Below are 15,956 nucleotides of genomic sequence, written 5' to 3' on the forward strand. Positions count from 1 at the left end.
TGCAACTCCGTCGCCATTTTTCCAATCTGTAACAAAAGTTAGCCAAATATTTATGCGTTGCTCTATTGCACTACGGCACGATTTTTCACATGCACAGCGTTCGATTGACCGCAGCAGACTAAACTTCTTTAGTTCCGTGTGTTCAACACTACGTGGCGCTCCTCGAGATGTCTCTCTATTCACATGCGTATGCACGCAATGTTACCACACGTTACCATTGCGATATCGATCCATTCACCGAATTTTCTTTAACAGGTTGCTTTACGTCGCACTGACACAGACAGGTCTTAGGGCGACAATGGAACAGGAAAGGACAAAGAGTAGGAAGGAAGCGGCCGTGGCCTTAAGGTACAACCGCAGCATTTGCCTGGTGTGAAAATGGGGAAACCAAGGAAATCCGTACTTTCTTAGACACACTTTGTATTAGTAAGATACTACTGAGGGAGTAATCACCTTGACCACTTGCAACTTCTCCAACCTATTTGGACTGACAGTGGTCGTTTAAGGCTTGCCTCACATCTTCGTTGATTTCCTCCCCGCCCCGCGACTTCCGCGTCGTCGTCCTGGCCGACTGGAGGTGGCTCCGCGAGTGACCGCGGCTGGACGGAGGGTCGGTGTGTACGTGAACCCTTCTGGCAGAACGGCGACCTGGTCTCCTGTCGCCCGGTCTACCTGGACCGCGACATACCTTCCCCCCCCCCCCCCGGGCTAGAGCCAACTACAAGAGATTGGCTCTGTTGAAGAAGTACTTCTGTTGGGCACGGTCCAGGTGTGGCCACGCTGACAGTGCCCACAGGGTGGTGGCTGCGTCGTGGTGGTCCCGGCCGGTAGGGATGAGGGCGAGCTGCTACCGAAGGGCCTGGGCTATCTGGTAGACCTTGTTGTCTGTTGGCGTGTTGGCGTGGGTAGTCCTTTGTCGTAGGTCATGGGCTGGAGCTTTCGCCAGGGGATGACGTTGTCGGGTGGCTGGTTCTGCCCGTCGGTACCGCCGTCGTAGTGTTGTGGGTCTTCTTCTTTTAACAAATATTTTATGCGGGTTTCAATGTCTTTAAATCTGTCCGCCAACGCTTGAATGGCCGTGGTTAGGACTTCCATGTTTGCCTGGGACATGTCTTGTTCTGGAGGAATCTGATCCAAGATGTTGGAGATGGTGTCCGTGATGTCCGTGCCCTGAGTAGCGCGTCTCGTGAGTAACTGGAGTGATACTGGTGGACTTATTCAGTTGTTTCCTACGTGGAGTAAACTGTTTCACCTGCCGGTATGCTGAGTCCAACCTGGTCTGGGGCATACTCCGATGACCGGTGCGTTATCTGGGATGGAGTTCCCAAGATGCAGATTCCCGGAGGGTTTAGTTGCTGACCCCTCTTAAGAATCCTTTGTGTGGATAACATCCAATCAATACCATAGCAGACATTACCCCTCTATTCAAACAACCATTACGTTTAAACTAGGTATGTGGACACGCAATAGACATATAACATCAATTATCCAGGTAAGATTGTATCGTGCATCTCAACAGAATAGAGACCGTTATCGCATCTAAATGACCCTACAGAACCAACATTCTAGTAAAGTAAAACATGATGATGATGCTGATGCCTGTTAAACAGGCCTAATATCTAGGTCATCGGCCCCTAATGATACGAAATGAGACGAAATGTTATGACAATTTAAAAATCCATAATCGTCCACTGACCAGAATTCGAAAACGTGAGGACGAAGAATGAATGGATGGATATGAAGTTAAAACAATCAGTGGATCCGACCTTCAGTGCCCCACATTCCCAGAGACTAGCGTTAAACAATAGTATTACTGACCAAGGGACTGCTTCTAAAGCACAATACTGAATCGATGATGCTTGTAGTCGAAACGCGTCCAAGATCCAAGTCATCGGCCCCTCATAATGGTACTTATCGCTAGGAAAATAGAACCATGCTATTTGTCATGTCGCGATACTAATCAAAAGTAGCGTAGATTCGCGGTATTCCACACATTATGGTACTACTCACAGGTAATTAAATTCGCACATGTAACACGGACCTATGGTGTTTCGCACACTGCGCCGCTATTTACAGCAACGCAAACCTAATGGCGTTCCTCACATAACTGGACTAACCGCAGGGACCCGAACTATCCCGTTGTGTTCCTCACATTGTGGGTACTAAGCACAGGCAAGGCAGAACCATGGTGTCGCTCATATAGGGGTACGAATCATAGGTACTCTAAAATGCACCTTGAGCCACACACTGTGGCTACTAATCACAAAACTATTGTGTACCTAACATAGTGGTACTACGCGCAAGTAAAAGCGATCCATGGTGTTCCCTGCGTGATGGTACTAATTACAAGTAGTATCATGGTTCTAATTTGAACATCCGTTGGTCGCCCCATTTAGTCGCCTCTTACGACAGGCAGGGAATACCGAGGGTGTATTCTTCATATGCGTCCCACACACAGGGGGTTGTGTGTTTGGTCCACGAGAGGTATTTTATTTCGCTCAAGTCCGCCGGCAACCCGGTTAGGACTTCCTATCCGCCACCTGGGACGTACCACGTGGGAGTATCACCTCTCCCCCTGCTACGCCAGCGTAGTAGATTCGTGGGAAGTAAAACACATCGTCTTCAAACTGCATCTCGTCGACCGGAAGTTTGTCGAGTTACGCATCGGTAAGCGAAAGCAATAACTCTCAAACCAACCGATTCAATTTTGTAGTGCAGCTCAGCAAGTTCATTACAGTGAAATTGCACTGTTCCTGAGAGGATTTTAAAAAACAAAAATAATACTCGGGCATTTTCTCCGCTATAGGGAAAAGCATAGCATAATGGACATTTTTTTGAGCTTAGGTGAAAGAGTGAGTACAGGTTCTTTGGTTGTTTCCCTCTTAGTGGCCTCTTACGACATGCAGGGGTATAGATAATCCATCCTTTGACTCTACCCATAGGGGAGCTAAAGACGCAGTGTTCTCCCTAGGACCTTACAGTGAAACCTCAGAATGCGAGGAACTTGGTCTACGAGTGTTTTGCAAGACGAGCAAACATTTTTAATAAATTGTAACTTGGTAAGCGAGTGAGGTTCCGCAATACGAGCGTCACGTGTGCCTACGTTTTTCCCTCCCCTGTTCCTTTGTTGAATGGATGAACGAGGTCTTTGGTCCTGTAGTGAAAAAATTCCTTTCAGAAAATAATCTGCTGCTCAAAGTCTTGCTGGTTATGGACAATGCTCCTGCTCATCCTCCAGGCTCCAAGGTTCCACTGTATTAATGGGCGCACCGCCCGGCTAACATAACCTAGATATGTGCTACAGGGTGAGCAACATAAAGCGGAACCGGTCCCGCATCCCGGCAGCGCAGCCTGCACACGGGAGGTGCGTGCGTGACAGGATGTCCGAAGTAAAGTGAAGCTGATTAGGCTTGTCAGTATTCTAATAACGATTATTTTGTGTATTAATATACCCACTTAGGTGAAATCACGATTCGTCCGAAAAGAACATTAGATTAGGGTCAATTTCTCCGTCATGTATCGCATTCAAAACCCATTCACAAAATCTCATTCGTAATACAGGGTCACTCGGTTTAAGTTCTTGCACTGCAGTAATTCTATACGGCTTTAACTTCAGTAACTTTTTACCCGTTCGAACAGAACCATAGGAAATTTTCATTTCCTGAGCAAATCGTCGAAGTGATTTTGTAGGAGACCTATCCAGAGCGTGACCAATGTTACCTACAGTTTGTGTCAGTACTGTACGTGGTTTATTACGTTCCTTATCAGCAAGTCTTCCCGTCTTACGAAATTTATTTACTAATCTATGAATCGAAGTCTGACCTGGAAAATTAACATCAGTAAACTTCTCTTGAAATAATCTCCTTACGACCCTCTTCCGTACAGACGTATGAATCGTAAATGAATACTCTCTGGGGAACAGAATGCCGATACCTGACTTGAGCCACCTGAGCCATTTCACTAAATTCACACACTGTACTAATGTCACCAACGAAACACGTGCCACGTTTGCAAACGTTCAACAAAGACTAAAACCGGGCGCGGTAGCGCGGCCTTCAATACATATGGCACTGGATTTCGTCACCGGCCGACTCACTCACTCACGAATCCCGCGCACAGGATGGAACGGTTCCGCATTATTCTGCTCACCCGGTAGTTATATAATGAAAATGAAAAAATGAAAACCTTCAACCTGTTTTCCAGTCGTTGACCAGGTCAGGGATGTAATGAATGAATCATAGATATGTAGGCTATTAGGGGTCGCCACTCCCAAAGTGATTTATATTAATGCCTGATAGATGCTATGAAATGAGAATGGAGAGTGTTGCTGGAAAGAAAGATGACAGGGAAAACCGGAGTACCCGGAGAAAAACCTGTCGCGCCTCCGCTTTGTCCAGCACAAATCCCACATGGAGTGACCGGGATTTGAACCACGGTATCCAGCGGTGAGAGGCCGACGCGCTGCCGTCTGAGCCACGGAGGCTCCCAGTTATATAATATTAATTCATATTTAAATCTTTGGGTGCTCCATATGAAAATGTAAATACTATGAAACTGTTTATTTAAATGAGAAATCTTATTTATTGTCAGCATAATTGCATCAATTACATCGGAGTTTAAATGTTTAGCTTGAGTATCACGTAGTGTCGTGCGCGAGCGGTGTACGGATTAGCGTGGTATCGCATGCGAGCACTCGATTCCGCATGACGTCACCAATCCGTATGGCATTCCACAGCAACCAAGTGGTAATCCCCGGCGTTACATGGTTATGAAAGATCAGTAGAACACTAGAAGTTCAAAATACTCTGTTATGTCTTGTTCGTGATAATAACACTAAAACAGTTCAATTTTGCTGTTAATGTTTACTTATTACTGCTAATGCCCTGAGGGGAATATTGAAATTTCATCATTTTCTTTTTTTACATAGTATTCCCCACCCGGCTGACAAACATTTCTGCGGAGAACACCGAGTTCCAAGTTACCGAAAGAAGTTTCTTGAATTGTGAGAAAATTAAATGCATTCTAGACGTAGTAAATATACAAACTAATCTAATTATATTGTTGTTGTTGCCCGTTTCACCCACTGTGCAGTACGACAGATGAATCAATGGTCAGTAAGTCGTGTTTTCCTGTCCTCCCAGTACTTTTTCATTCTTTCAGATCTTGCCTTCCTCTCTTCTTCAGAAATTCCGTATAGTCGTTTGGGCTTCACCCTGTCCTGAAACCTCTTTACTTTATCTTTGGTTATTTTCTTCGCGGATCCATCTACAAGCATCTGTTCTGGAATTTGGAACTCTCGTAGGTCCTTCTCAGTTTCCTGAAACCAGTTCAGCTTGGTTTTCTTATTGCGGAAAGAGTCGAAGATTCTTTTAGTTGTCCTTTTCGGGTCCATTCTTAGGATTTGGCCATAGAAGTCAATTCGCCTTTTCCTAATTATATTATTATTATTATTCTTTCTTCATTATGCCTGTTTACAGAGCGCGTTGGTAGCTTGATGATGGTTTTTCTTTCTTCTCCTCCTGAAATCTTTTCTTGTGTTCTTCCGTCCATTGTTTCCTTGTGGTTCTTTAGCTGATTTTGACTTTCTTTGAATTAATTATACCAAGCAGCTTTTTTGCATATCTAGTTCATTCTACAGATGTGGCCATTGAATTTTAATCGTCTCCTGCGTACGGTATCGGTGAACTTGTCGATTGCTTTGTACAAATCCACAGTTTTCCTTTCGATCCATATACCATTTACATGAACGAGGCCATATATTTTGGTAAGAATTTTTCGTTCTTGTTTTTAAATTTCATCAATTTTAGAGTGGCCTCCTAGAGATGTGGTTTCTGAGGCATTCAAGGCTTCCGGAAGAACAACAGTCTTGTAATGCCGAAGTTTTGCATTTCGTGACATCACTCTTTTATTGTCGTTGTTCCATGTTATTCGGTATGCTTTCAGGAGTTTGGTGGCTCTTTCTACATTAGCTTTGCTGTCCAATCCGGATGGCACAATGATTTCTACTAGATATTGATATTATTATTATTATTATTATTATTATTATTATTATTATTATTATTATTTCTTGTTACAGTCCAAACTGGCTATAACGACTCCGAACAAATAAAGATCGTTATTGGCGGTAGTCGCACAAACCGGTCTTTATGTTTAAAAAATGTCATATCTCTAATTTTTACGCTGCACTCTTACATAGTTAACATAATAAAGCTAACATTTCAAAAGAAACATAAGTGAAATAAGTACTATAAGTTATTTGAAAATACAGTGTTTGTGGACTGAGACTCAGAGGAATATTTACACAGTGCGTACAGCAATGACGTGTCAGCAAAATACAAAATAAGTGACGAAAGAAGTAGCAAAAATGTCGCACACGGTCTTGGCTAATAAGCGAGATGTTCTCGATGTCCTTCCAAATTGTAGAAATTGTTCAGTGTGGAACGCCCAATTCCTTCGAGACCCTGACGTTTGCTTCCCCATTTTATAATCGCCATATTATTTCTGACTTTTCTTCAATATTAAACACTTAGTTTCGCAACATCTTCACAGCGATGGTTGCCTTGACTATTTAACAGACAGACTAATTGGAAATCTACACTCTACTGAAAACAAGAGTTTGAAAATAAGCTTTACATTGTTGTCAGCAATCCCCAAACATGTTACTAACAAAATTCAACATTGGACGTTATAGCCGATAAATTTCTACGAAAATATGATTTAAAAATACGCTGTTATATACGATATGTCGTTATATGCGATTTTTTGAAATACAGTGTTTATATAGGATTTAGACGGGACCGATAGATTTCGCCGTTATATCCAATACGTAGTTAAAAGCGGTGTAGCAATAAACGCTTTTGACTGAATTGTCTATATATTAAAAGAGTTTACTAAATGCAGCTTCGGCAAATCCGTCCGTCCGTTCTACTTGGCCGATCTGCTTCATTTTGGTTTTATTCTCTCCATAATTACCTGCGGGTGAATCATGAGACACTGATAGGTCTCTAAGTTCAGCCAACATTGATTAATCGCAAAATCAAATCATTAAATGACCAATCCAATAATTGCAGGGGAAGGCCTACCCTAGGCCGCAATACATTATGTGCGTAGCCGGTTGCCAAGCGACTAACACACTTTCATTAATATTCTGATATATGTGACTCTGATCGTTACTAATATCATTGCATACAACCATGTTTGATTACTACCTGTCAAGTCAGAGAGTACCGTATATTCTTCATCTGATGATGGAAGAATATTATTCCCTGCTAAATACTCTTTGATTCTCTGACCTTCCCCAGCTTCTGAATATGCTCAACAGATGGCAGAACATTCCTAATAACTTACACCCTGCTAATAGAAAACAGTCTACGTACGTACAGACGGGAAGGTATCAAGTCGACTAGCCTCCTGTATGACAATTAATAGAGAACATGGACAAACGCTTGAAAAGTGGGTAGTCTACTTACTCGAACCAGTACTCAGCCACGTCTGCACTATCTCGGGCAAGATCGTTTGAAAAAAAAATACTGGGCGAAGCACAGTAAATACTGTATGGAGAAAGACGTGCTATAAACTACATTATCGGTATTAAATGTTCAAAAAATTATTGAAAAGGGCAGGCAAAACAACCTGACTGCGACAGGCATATCAAGGCGAGTTATCTGACCTATTTATAATGAAATATAAATATTATTATTATTATTATTATTATTATTATTATTATTATTATTATTATTATCCAGCCTTCTAGTGTGCCCGTAGCGTGCCTGTGTCTTATTCCCAGGCCCTGGGTTCATTTTCCAGTCAGTCCAAGGATTTTTATATTTTTATTCTGGACTGAAGAGTAGAAAGCGGTTCAATTAACATTTTTTCTCAAGCTCTCAGTTACAGGAAGAAAGCGCACAGTGAGAAGACGACCCTACAATACATAGACAAACACTGGTTGCCATGGTTACAATAGTGCCGGGAAGATGACACTAATTTCAGACAGAGCCCCAGCCTCCAAAAACCGTATCCATGGTAATAGGCTGGCAACACATTCCAATAATCAGTGTTCTAAGTCAATGCCTGCGACCTATCAACAGATTCACTACCATGCATGGGAAGTATACAGCCTGACCCAAAAGTCCATTAACATTTGACGAGGCAATACTTCGCGAAATATTGGAGGTAGAGAGGTAAAAATTGACACACATGATTGGCATTACATGGGGTGTTATTAAGACCAAAATAAAGTAAACAAAATGCCGAACAGTCGGGGCTTCATACGATACACAAGCAATGATTAGTATAACAATCGAGGTTTAGCAAAGATGATGATCATTATAGCACATCCTCAACATGTCGGCCGTCATTCATCAACAATAGTCTACCTATAGTCGAGGGACAATGTTGTGAACAACACTGTACATCATGTCCGTAGGTATGGTGAGAAATTGCCATCAGATGTTTTCTTTTTGAATTCCTAATGAGGTGGGACGATCGCGGTAAACTTCAGTTAACCCCACAACCAATTATCACAAGGATTGAGGTCGGGGGAGTGGGGAGGCCAAGCATAACAGGCCGCGATTGCAGGCGCATCTGACGCCCTCTCTCACGACAGCTCCCTTTGTACCATACACGGGTCTCATGCGGCAATACTAATGTGTTGCTGTCCAGCGCCATCTATTGGCTTGTTTATGCACTCGTTGTTGGTGTCAATAAAACCCCATGTCATGCCAATCATGTGTGTCAATCATTGCGTTTCTACCTCCAATATTACGTTAAGTATTGCCTCGTCAAACGTTAACGGAGTTTGGGGTCAACCTGTACATCTGCTTCTAACGATACATACAGGATAGTGTAAATTTTATTCCGGGACAATGCTTTGAATTTTGTCTTTTTAGATTAGATCACAATTTATCTGTAAAATGTGCGGGATTATGACAAAGCAATGAAGCATTGCTGTTGTTGAGTTTGGTACAAAAGGTTAGTGAACTCGCCGGACGAAAGCACTTGACCCCGAACTTTCAGCACCAGAACAAACACACACACACAAAGGAATGGAACAAAATTGGAGCGCTGAACAATGCGATTTACATTTGAATTGTACGTCCTGTCTTTTTCATTTGTTTAATAGGATGAACCGCGGCAAAACATTTACACAGAAGCATATATCTCTCTCTCTCTCTCTCTCTCTCTCTCCCTCTCTCTTGATGACAGGGCTGGCAAAATGCCCGCTCACTATCTTCTTCAATTTCTCTCCCTCGTTCTTGCTCTGCAATTGCCACATCCACTCACTCTGCCATTAACGACCAAGTGTCTCTTTATTTGTTCTTTGTGACAGAAGAAGAAAGAAATTTTCTCGAGAAATTGTGGACAATCTTTTTTTTAAGGAAGGAAAAGAATGGGCAAAGAAAAGGCAGTACTCGAGTGCTGAGCATAGAATCGGCCATTTTGACTCCAACAGACATCAGAACAGCGGAGAGTAAGAAAGTGTTATTTATAGGTCTCGGGCGGAGTAGAATTGCTCCTCTTCCCCCCTAAGAAATGAAGTTGCACTTGGCGGAACTTATTCCATAGTTCTTCCAGGAACTTTCATATTATGAGTTGTGGTTGGTAATCATGGAGCTCGATACTGATTCAGACAATACTCGGCGGTGTGGCCTTCGATTCAGAGCAGTAGAAACGAGTAGGGCAGGGGGCGGCGACGGGGAGGGGTGGTATGCAGAAAATACATTTTTATTCCATTTCAACCGCCTAAAAATGGGAATCACTAAGAAAAGCAATTTGTACAAACCCTGTTGTCTTTTCAGCTGTGCATTTCATCTAATTTACTTATTTATTAAGAAAAATACTTAGCGGCTAAACGAATTGTACAGCGCTACAGCAAGTAGTGGAGACCCGCGGAGCAGTGCGTAGTATGTTCTGCGACGAAGGGTGGCAGGGGTATATTTTTGCAAAGGTCACCGCTCGCCGCGCGCATTTATTCCATCTAGTGTCTGTTACTTCGTTAGTGTGTAGTCAAAAACTAAATTATTTTTAATTGTATGATCACGCCGTACATCTATTTAAATGTAATGCAAGCGTAATTATTGTTCCTTTAGTGTAAGTTTTATTGTATAGTACTATTATCACCGCACTGAAGTAGGCAGACTGTCAACCCTCTATCAAAATTCATTCAGACAGCATCAAAAATTACTATTTAATAGTAATTCCTTTCAATTTTGATATCTACTGCCCTCCTCCCCCTGCGGTATCCCTTGGACCCGGGGACCTTTCGTTGCCTATACATCTCTGTCCCCCCCCCCCCGCTCCCAACTTCTAATTTCCAATCGCCGCTACTGATTCAGAGGACCACAGGTTCAATTACTAGCCGGGTCAGAGATGTTAATTGCATATGACTAACTCGTATGGCTCGAGGACTGTGTATTTGTGTTTGCGCCAGCACATTCGTTTTCATATTCACACAAAACATCAAACACGCAGTAGTGATTACATAGCTTCACACACTATTGGAATCCGGAACAACAGCCGGCCGTAAGCCCGGATCAGATCCACAAATTCGACATAGTGCGCACCCACGAATCTACCAGTGAGGGGAAAAAACTGCAGAAGAAGAATGTATTTCTTTCTTTCTTAATCTGTTTACCCTCCAGAGTTGGTTTTTCCCTCGGACTCAGCAAGGAATCCCACCTCTATCGCCTCAAGGGCAGTGTCCTGGAGCGTGAGATATTGGGTCGGGGGATACAACTGGGGAGGATGACAAGTACCTCGCCCAGACAGCCTCACCTGCTATGCTGAACAGGGGCCTTGGTGGAGAATGGGAAGATTGGAAGGGATAGACAAGGAAGAGGGAAGGAAGTGGCCGTGGCCTTCAGTTCGCTACCATCCCGGCATTTGCCTGGAGGAGAAGTGGGAAACTACGGAAAACATCTTCCAGGATGGATGAGGTGGGAATCGAACCCACCTCTACTCAGTTGACCTCCCGAGGCTGAGCGGACCCTGTTCCAGCCCTCGTACCACTTTTTAAATTTCGTGGCATAGCCGGGAATCGAACCCGGGCCTGCGGGGGTGGCAGCTAATCACACTAACCACTACACCACACAGGTGGACAAGAATTTATTTATTTATTTATTTATTTATTTATTTATTTATTTATTTATTTATTTATTTATTTATTTATTTATTTAGAGTCGCATAGCACTCGTCGATTTTCGGCGAAACTGAGATAGGAAAAGTTAAAATGGGAAAGCGTCTGACGTGATATAAGTGCTCAAGCTTTCACGGCTAGGGTCGAATTCTTTACACGAGGTTTTCGGGTGTGTACGTGGTGGTCCTGAAGAGAGGTGGTCTCCCAAAGTTTCGCCGAAGACTGCGTTCGGCATTCTCAAGTGGTCTGCTGTCTCAAAAGTTTAGCAGTTAACTGAGAATGCCGATCAAACGTCCGGGACCACTTGCTTTCTGGATCACGGTCTACAAGCCTCCAGCCGGGCTGAGTAGCTCAGACGGTAGAACGCTGGTCTTCTGAGCCCAATTTGGCAGGTTCGAGACGAGACCCCAGCACCTCAGCGTCTCCGAAAACCAAAAGGTTGTTAGTGGGACGTAAAAACCAATGGTATTATTATTATTATTATTATTATTATTATTATTATTATTATCATCTTCTTAAAGCCTCCGTGGCTCAGGCGGTGGCGCGCCGGCCTTTCAACACTGGGTTCCGTGGTTCAAATCCCGGTCACACCATGTGAGATTTGTGCTGGACAAAGCGGAGGCGGGACAGGTTTTTCTCCGGGTACTCCGGTTTTCCCTGTCATCTTTCATTCCAGCAACACTCTCCATTAATATTTCATCTACCGAGCTCGATAGCTGCAATCGCTTAAGTGCGGCCAGTATCCAATATTCGGGAAATCGTGGGTTCGAGCCCCATTGTCGGCAGCCGTGAAGAGGGTTTCCGTGGTTTCCCATTTTCATACCGGAAAATGCTGGAACTGTACCTTATTTAAGGCCACGGCCGCTTCCTTCCCACTCCTAGCCTCTTCCTGCCTCATCGTCGCCATAAGACCTATCTGTATCGGCGCGACGTAAAGCAAATAATAAAAAACAAAAAACAAAATTAAAAAATCATCTGTCAGTCATTTATCATTGCCCCAGAGGAGTGCGACAGGCTTCGGCAGCCGGCACTATTTCTATCCTCGCCGCAAGATGGGGGCTTCATTCATTCATTCGATTTCTGACCCGGTCGAGTGACTGGAAACAGGCTGTGGATTTTCATTTTTATTATTATCTTCTTCCTGAACTACCGAGCGAGTCGGTCGTACGGTTAGGGCCACCGAACTGTGTGCTTGCGTTCGGGAGATGGTGGGCTCGAGGCAATTTCTGGGGTTGAACCTTAATTAAGGCCACGACCACTATCTTCCCTACACTTGCCTTCCAGCATCCTTGCGTCGCCGAAAACCTTCGATGTGTTAGTACGACGTTAAACCATTAGTAAAATTAATCTTCCCGACCTTTTCTCTTACTTCTTGGGGCGAATTTAGTCCAGTTTTACGCATGGATGCCCCTCTTAAACCCCAACCTTATGCACAGGGATGTAATCATTATTTCGTGTCTGTGGTGGTTAGCAGAGTGCAGTATTGTGTTGTTTTGTGTGTAGATGAAGATATCGTCGTTGGCGGGACTAAACCTCCTATGTGATAATATTTTTGGAGATATACTGACCCGCTGCACATACATTATGAAGAGCGAGAATGCCTTGACAATATTCACACAATATTGCACCTTAGATGACAGAACCTCACCGGCCAAAGTTCTAGGCTAACATATTTCACATAGGAGATTTTGTCCCGGCAGCGACGATATGCACATTGAGATGAAAAACAGTCAGTTCCCGAGCCAGAATAATTAAAGAAAAGCAGTTGAAATTCTCGGCTCGGTCATTAATCGAACCCAGGGCTCTGAATCGAAGGTGACTACACTGACCATTCAGCCAAAAACCTATTATTATTATTATTATTATTATTATTATTATTATTATTATTATTATTATTATTGTCTATCATACAATGATGTTCCAGAAATGCAGTAAAGTGCATGAGGTCTGGTAGGTGCGTTTGTATTTGATACCAGATCACTCCCCTATGCTTAAAGTATCCTCGGAATTCTGTGTTTTCAGGTTCTTCAGAACACACCGCTACAACGATAGGTAGCGGAGACGTAAAAAACATTTACCTCGCAAGAAGGTGCGAGCAGCCACAGAAGTACGACCTCAAAAATGCAGCACGTCCCGGTTGAACGCTCTTTGGTCACATTCCGGGTGGTTTTGTTCCGACAGTTCGATTCAACACCTCATGCCACACCGACTGTGTGAGAGGGCAACAGCTGTATAGCAGCGTGACCTCCTGACATCAGACAGTAACAGTTGACCAGTCCAATTCCACAGATATCTACAAAGTTTGCCTGGCGTGGACAGCGATCCAATACAAGTTCCTGTTTTATTCAACGCAACAACTTCGTTCAATCGAACATGGCAGTATCACTTGACTCCCCAGCACAAAATCTATTTCAACCTTGTTTCTATTTTGTTACACACGTACACAGGTTGCGAGAAAGAAACACTTGATGGTGCTTCAGTTATGCTAACAAACTACTAACAGAAATTGACCCCTGCAGGTAAGATAGAGCAAATGATACAAAAGAAAGAAGCCCTAACTGTCGCGGAATGTCAAACCACTTATATTTAAGACCCTCTAAATGCTTCCTTGTATTTCACCAAATTTTAGGGGGAAGGAAGCGGCCGTGGCCTTAATTATGGTACAGCCCCAGCATTTCCCTGGTGTGAAAATGGGAAACCACGGATAACCATCTTCAATCCACCTTCTATTAAACGCCCGTAAGGATACAGTTGGCCCGTCTCGTTGGCGCATTCATGTCGCATGCCCATAAAAGAGAATTATGATATCGGAAATTTTCTCTACGTGGGTGTATAGTTTGTGGAAGAAGCGACTGTGGCCTTAATTACAGCCCATACATTCGCCGGGTGTGAAAATGGGAATCCAAGGAAAACTATATTCATGGCCATCGATAGTGGGATTCGAACCCACCATCTCCCGTATGCAAGCCAAGAGTTACAGAGCCCAAGACACGCAGCTAATTCGCTCGATCTTTATATAGCAACTCCCTTAGCTTTTCCTTCTTTCGTCAGGCTAAGTGGCTCAGACGGTTGAGGCGCTGGCCTTCTGACCCCAACTTTGCTGGTTCGATCCTGGCTCAGTTCGGTGGTATTTGAAGGTGCTCAAATACGTCAGCCTAGTGTCGGTAGATTTACTGGTACGTAAACAACAACTGCGGGACTAAATTCCGGCACCTCGGCGTCTCCGAAAACCGTAAAAGTAGTTAGTGGGACGTAAAGCAAATAACATTATTATTATAAGCGTTCCAGAGTTTCCGAGCCAAAATTAAAAACTAGGAAGGCATGGACGCAGGAGAACGAGAACGTATGCGGAAGTATTGGGCAGACATCAAAGTCAGAAGCAGCCAGTTGAAATGACGTGGCCCAATGTTGGCCGATACGACATGAATGAATGAAAAATTATTATTATTATTATTATTTCCGATGAGACCTAAGGACCACGTGCCAATTTCAGTTCAGTTCTTCATACTTTGTTGTTTTCTCTTCTGTTACTTCCAATATTCTTTCATCCTTTCACTATGCTGTTTATTTCTGTCCTCGGATCACTTCGCACCAGGTTTTTGTTCAATCTTTCTTGGAATCCTTCCATACTTACTACCTTCTTTCTACAAATCTCTCTGTCCATAATTTCTTCTCTTAAATTATTTCTTTCTAAATCATTCTTTACTTCTTGAATCCAGTTAGTTGTTGCATTTTCGTTCCAAAGGTTCTTGAAAATCCTATGTGTTAGTCTGGAATCATCCATTCTGTAAATATGTCCAGAAAATTGCAATGTCTCTTTTCTTATGGGTTCTGTTATGTTTTCTATGTTCCTGTAAATTTCATCGTTAGATCTTAATTTCCATACTTCTGTTGTTTTCACAGGGCCTACGATTTTTCTCATGATTCTCCTTTCTAGTACCTCAAGTTTATCTAAGGCATTCACTTGCATATAGGCATTCCGGTTTCATCCCGGAGGTACGCTTGAAGTTTCTTCTTAAGTGGGACACGCTCCTGGATGTCATTATGTGTGAATCCCACTTCTTCAAGGTCTCTATCCACCTCAATGAACCAATCCCCTTTGGTTTTCTTGTGCTAAATGAAGGTAATAATAATAACAATAATAATAATAATAATAATAATAATAATTTCGTGTGGCTATTTCTAGCCGGGTGCATCCCTTGTAAGGTAGACCCTCCGATGAGAGTCGGCGGCATCTGCCATGTTTAGTGTTATATAGAGGATGGTTGCCTAGTTGTACTTCCCCTTAAAACAGTAATCAACAATCCTCAGACAGCACGACCACGAGTGTCCACGGACAAGTTCGGCTCGCCAAATGCAGGTCTTTTTATCTGACACCCGTAGGCAACATGCGCGTTGTGGTGGTGGTGACGAAGACGATACATATACTCAGTCCTCGTGCCAGCAGAATTAACCAATTGTGGTTAAAATTCCCGACTCTGTCGTAATGTAATGTAGTGCCTTTTTAAGATTTTTAGATAGAAACTTTTTGTTATAAATATTCTTTGTGATACAATATGCTCTTTTCATCTTGTGTACCCTTTCTTCTACTGCAGATATGTCTAAACCATTTTCTTGAATTATATCTCCCAGATATTTGAATTTCGTTACTCTTTCCACTGGACCAATATCTGTTGCCAAACATTTTGCAGAGTTCTTGATGTTTGTATTTAATTTTTTTTTTTTTACGGAGATTCTCAAACCTATGTTGTTAGCTATTTCTTCCAAGAGATTGATTTGTGCTGTTGCACTTGTTAGGTTTTCTGACAATATAGTAAAATCG

General features: G+C 43.0%; 1 protein-coding gene across 2 annotated transcripts in view; it reads right to left on the minus strand.

Moving 5' to 3' along the window:
• tty (tweety) overlaps positions 1-15,956 on the minus strand; it is an 890,597-nt gene that overhangs the window by 254,612 nt on the left and 620,029 nt on the right. The gene's annotated exons all lie outside the window — the stretch shown is intronic.

Source organism: Anabrus simplex, chromosome 6 (assembly GCF_040414725.1).
Source record: "Anabrus simplex isolate iqAnaSimp1 chromosome 6, ASM4041472v1, whole genome shotgun sequence".
NCBI lineage: Eukaryota > Metazoa > Arthropoda > Insecta > Orthoptera > Tettigoniidae > Anabrus > Anabrus simplex.